This window comes from Antechinus flavipes, chromosome 2 (assembly GCF_016432865.1).
Source record: "Antechinus flavipes isolate AdamAnt ecotype Samford, QLD, Australia chromosome 2, AdamAnt_v2, whole genome shotgun sequence".
Taxonomy (NCBI): domain Eukaryota; kingdom Metazoa; phylum Chordata; class Mammalia; order Dasyuromorphia; family Dasyuridae; genus Antechinus; species Antechinus flavipes.
The window spans coordinates 223,970,294-223,976,044 of NC_067399.1; positions in this window are offsets into that span (position 1 = coordinate 223,970,294).

Consider the following 5,751-nt stretch of genomic DNA (forward strand, 5'->3'; position numbering starts at 1 on the left):
TGGTTCCATAACTCTTCCCACTTCTTTTAATGTCCAGGTTTAAAGTCCAGGTTCACTTTCATCTTGCATAGATAGCTTAAGGGATAAAATATTCCAACAATTTATAATTTAGCAAAATTGTTATATCCCCATTCCCTTTAAAATTCTAATCTCCTTCCAAACTTTGCATGACCCAATAGGACTAAATCCTCATAATACATAACAATCAATCAGCAAGCATTTTTTAAGTGCCAGGCACTGTCCTAGGTTCTAGGTATGCAAAAGCAAAAGTAAAACAGTGCCTGCCCTCAAGGAGTTTACATTCTAATAGGAGAAATCACATGTACATGTGTACCATGTGGGTACTTGGTAGATACAAGATATCCAACAGACCCTGAAGGGATTAAAAAGACTCCATGCAGAAGGTAGCACTTGGACTGAGTTGACAGAGAACAAGGATTTTGGGATTTAGAAGTGAGAAGACTCTGCATTCCAATTATGGGGGACTTGCCAATGCATGGAGAAAGGAAAGTGTCATGCATGAGGAACAAGAAGATGAGTTTGGCTAGACTATGGATTATGTGAAAGGGAGTAACGTCGCATAATAAAACTGGAAAGATGGGTTAAACAAGATGATAAAGGGCTTTAAATGCCAAAAAGATTTCTATTTGACCAGATAATAGGGATAATAGGGAACTAGTAGAACTTAACTGAATAAGGAATGACATGGTCAGAACTGTGCTTTAGAAAGATCATTTTTGGCAGTAATCAGGAGGATGAACTGGAGGACAGAAAAACGAGGTAGGGACATAAAATAGGAGCTTATGGTAATGATCCAGACTGAAAGGAAACTAATTGTCTGTGAGGTTGAGCCGGCCACTCCTAGGAAGATCTGAAATTCCAATGACTCCCCTCCCCCTCATAAGCAGGGTATTACCTAAGCACACTTCAAAACCATATTGGAAGTAGATCACCTCGGAGCTGTAAACTGATTCAACCATTCTGGAGAGCAATTTGGAACTATGCCCATAGGGCTATCAAAGTGTGCATACCTTTGCCCCAGCTGTGTTTCCTACTGGGCTTTTCTCCCAAAGAGATCTTAAAGGAGGGAAAGGGACCCATATGTGCAAAAATGTATAGCAACCCTTTTTGTAGTGGCCAGAAACTGGAAACTGAGTGGATGCCCATTAATTGGAGAATGGCTGAATAAATTATGGTATGTGAATGTTATGAAATATTATTGTTCTGTAAGAAATGACCAGCAGGATGATTACAGAGAGAGGCTTGGAGACTTATATGAATTGATGCTGAGTGAAATGAGCAGAACCAGGAGATCATTATACAGGGCAACAGCAAGATTATATGATGATCAGTTCTGATGGATGTGGCTCTTATCAACAATAAGATGACTCAGGCCAGTTCCAATGATCTTGTAATGAAGAGAGTCATCTGCACCCAGGGAGAGGACTGTGGGGACTGAATGTGGATCACTACGTAGTATTTTCACTCTTTTTGCTGTTGTTTGCTTGCATTTTGTTTCTTCTAATTTTTCCCTTTTTGATCTGATTTTTCTTGTGCAGCATAATAATTATGGAAATATGTACAGAAGATTTAAACATATTTAACATATATTGGATTACTTGCTGTCTAAGGAAGGGGGTGGGGGAGAGTGAGGGGAAAAAATTTGGAACACAAGGTTTTGCAAGAGTGAATGTTGAAAATTATCCATGTGTTAAGTTTTGAAAAATAAAAAGCTTTAATTAAAAAAAAAAGAAAAAGAGAAGGGAGAGAGAGAGAGAAAGAGAGAGAGAGAGAGAGAGAGAGAGAGAGAGAGAGAGAGAGAGAGAGAGAAAGAGAGAGAAGAGGGTGGTGGTGGTGGTAATAGAATAAGTACTACGCTGGGAATCAAAACATACGCATTCCAGTCCTTGAACTAACACTAATTTACAGTGAGTCATAGGCAATTTGACTTGTCAGCCTCAGTTTCTCATCTTTAGGAGGCTGGACTTTCTTGATCTCTGAGGTTCCTTCTGCTTCCAAATTCTATGATCCCAAATCATTGTTAAATGTCCTTAATCATTTATGTCTTTCTTAACATTTTCTGTATTTTTCCCACCCAGAAGTGCCAAAAAGACTGGAAATATGTATAGCTTCTAAAGCCCCAGAGTTCATAATAAAGAACTGCCAAGGACCTACAGAGGCAAATGTAAAAAAAATTTTGAAAGGTTCAAATTCGTTCATCACAAAAAAGAAAGTTTAAAACAACAATAAAAGCACGATATCAACAAACATCACAGAGTCAATTGACTGTTGAACAGAAATGTTACTAGGTAATGAAAAAGGGCATAGCATAGCAATGTAAACAATAAGCTTGAAGCATTTTGCAGCATGGGGGTCACTTCCCCCACACACAAACACACTCACTCATATCCTTATAAGTCAATGCTGGCTGCTTTCAAATAGCTTGGGAGACTGAGATTGGTTAAGTAAACAAGGGAAGATTCAACTGAGGACCCACAGGGAGCCATCCTGAGATGTAATATGGGTAGAAAGGATGTAATACGGGCAGAAAATTTTCTTATTGAGTTTGAGAGGGGGACCATGAGGAGCAGAAGGGATAAGCCTGAAAATGAGCTATGAGCATTTTCACATTCACCAAGTCAATGAGCACTTATTACATGATTGCTATGTGTTAGGCACTGTTCTAAGTACAGGAAGTTCAAAGAGACATCAAAAACCAGATCCTATCTTCAATAGTCTAATAAGAAAGACAACATAAAAATAACTTTGTACATTGGAGATGTATATGCGCGCGCGCACACACACACACACGTATATGACAACTTACAGAAAGGAGCATCTGAGCTGAGTCTTGAAGAAATCCAGGGAAGCTAAGAAGTACAGGTGAGGAAAAAGAAAATTCTATGGGCTAGACCATGCAAAGGTTTGGAGTTGGAAGATGGAGTATCTTATGGGAGGAATAGGTCAGTGTAGCTGAGTCATAGAATATATGGAGAGGAGGAAAGGTCAAGGAAACTGGCAAGTAGGAAGTGATCAGGAGCTGGAGTGGGGAAGCTATCCCATATCTTAATTTATTATTATATTTGGATGCTATTTAATAGACCTACTCTAACAATGACCTCTGGGTATAATTGTTCCCTATGGCAAGGAATCTGAGAGGTTGTGGAAAGACAAGCACCTTAATGTGCTGTTGGGGAGAACTACAAATTGGTTCAAATATTCTGGGAAGCAAATTTGCAATTAAAATAAGATGATGATCAAAAGGTTCATATTTTTCAAGCCAAAGATCTGATAGCTCAACCATATATACCAGAGAAAAATTGCATGTACATCAGAATATTCATGTCAGCAGCATTTTTTGTAGTAACAAAGAATTGGAAATAAACTAGATGTCTAGTGATTAGGAAATACTAAACAAACTTGGGTACATAAATGCAATGGAATATTATAGCGTAGAAATTAGGAATATGTAGAATTCAGAGAAGCATGGGAAAAGTCACATGAACTAATACAGAAGGAAATAAGCAGAACCATGAGAACAATATACATAAGGACAACAACAATATAAATGGAAAGACCACCACCAAAAAACCCTAAAATCAACCTTAAGATAAATATTTTAATGACCAAGCTTAGCCTCAAAGAAGGGGTAAAATAATATACCTCCCTCCCTTCTTTGCAAAGGCAGGGAATTGTGGTGTGTAATATTTTATACATGGTCAGTCAGATCATGGGTTGGTTAGTTTCGTTGAACCGCTTTTTGTTCCATGTTCTTCTAAATTCATAAATTCGTTGTTGCGAGTTGTTAATGAAACTGTTACAAAAAATAGCTTGCTAGGTAGGTCAAGGGGAAAAATGCATTCAGGAATGAAGGTGATGTAAAAACAAAAGTTCTCAAATTAGTTATTAACTTTTAACCAAAGTTTTAAACTTTTTTAAAGCTTTAAAAAAAAAATGAAGTTGAGATTTTGGACCTTTATCCAGACTTGGTGCAGTCATTTGGGAGTTTAAATGGATCTTTTAAAAGTCTTATCTCAGCCAGAAATAATAGTTAGCATTTATAGAGTGCCTACTAAATTCCAGGCACTATACTAAAAACCTTACCAATATTATGTAATTTGATCAGTCAGTAAATGTGATCTAATCTCTAATGAGAGTGGTAATTCTTTTGAGTCACATGAAGTTAAGAAAGAGATTAAAATCTTAATAGGAATGGGGGTACAAGCCAATTCTGATAAACTTATGAATTATTACACAATAATGATCTCTCCATCTTCAATCCAGGTTAAATGAGATAGAATCTAGGCAGATGCTGGGAGGCTGGAAACACTTTCAGGGCTCACAAAATAGAAACAAGTGGATACTGTCTCCCTTTCAAAACATCTTTAGCAGAAATTTATTACGATGAGAGTAGGTGTATTTATAAAGAGGAAAACAGTTCCCCCAGATGCCCTAGCATTGGTAACATGAGGCAGCCAACTTATAGCGACTATGAGTTTTTCCATTGGATTTTGGATCACTTGAAATTTTGATTCTTTAAAAATGTTCTGTAATTTGCAGCCATTTAGCATCACCGGGGATAAGGATGAGACCTGTACGAACATTGGTATAGGGGATGCCAGGATTTCTGCAACCTAAGTTTTAAAGAGTTGCCCAGGGCACCGAGAGATTAAGTGATCACACTGACGGTAGTTGTCAAGAGGCAGGACTTTGAAACCAAGCCTCTTTGACTTCAAAGACAACTTTCTATCCATTATGTTATGCTACAGAAGATGGATTTTTGCAGTAGGTTGTACTCTGGTTCACCATGCAATTTGCTATGTGTGATCCAACACATAAATAAAAATATTCATTTGGGGGAGGAGGGGAACCTGACCTATGATTTTATCAGTATGGCTTATTCCCTGTGTGGAAATTTCCTCCATTGATAGACAGATGAAAACTCCTCCCTAGATAAAATTAATATTATTATTATTGCTGAGGCAATTGCCCAGGGTCACACAGCTAGGAAGTGTCAAGTGTCTGAGGTCAAATTTGAACTCAGGACCTCCTGACTCCAGGGCTGGTGCTATACCCACTGCGTCCCCTAGCTGTCCCCTAGACAAAATTATTTAGTGAAAGACGTCTCAGAATTTTCCGTTCCCCTCCCACCCCCCTGGCGGACACCCAATGGTTGATAACCACTTTATATTTTCTGTAACAAAGTCCTAACTCAAAGGAATGGATTTCTAATGATAATTATAAGCAGATAAGGAAGGGGGAATATTTTGAAGAGAGAGCTTCTCTCCACTTGCCAGCATGTCTGACTAAGAGTAGCTGGCTCTACGTGACCCGCGGCCCCATTTGCTGCCTTTAACATCTCTAAGCTTCTGCTTGCCTTACGCTTCCTTTTCCCCTCCTCTTGGCCAGGTTTTTATTTTCTGCCACAGCAAATATGGGGCACTAGTGCGACTTTACTGCCACCTAGTGGTCTCAATTAGGGCTGCTTCATAGCTGGCCCATCAGCAGGGGTTGAGTTTTGAGTTTTACGAAGTGCTTTTTGTCTGTAAAACAGCTGGGCTCAACTTATGTCTCGACACTGGGCTCCATTGACTTTGAAGAGAGCATGATTTTGTACCGCCCTGCCTCACTTAAATTCAATCATTTGCAAGTCAAGACATCATTCTCCTGGTGTCCATGAGTCCTCTTCAAGAGCAAACAGCAACGGGGAGTGTAAATGTTATTTCTCCTTATTTTTCAGATGAGCATCTC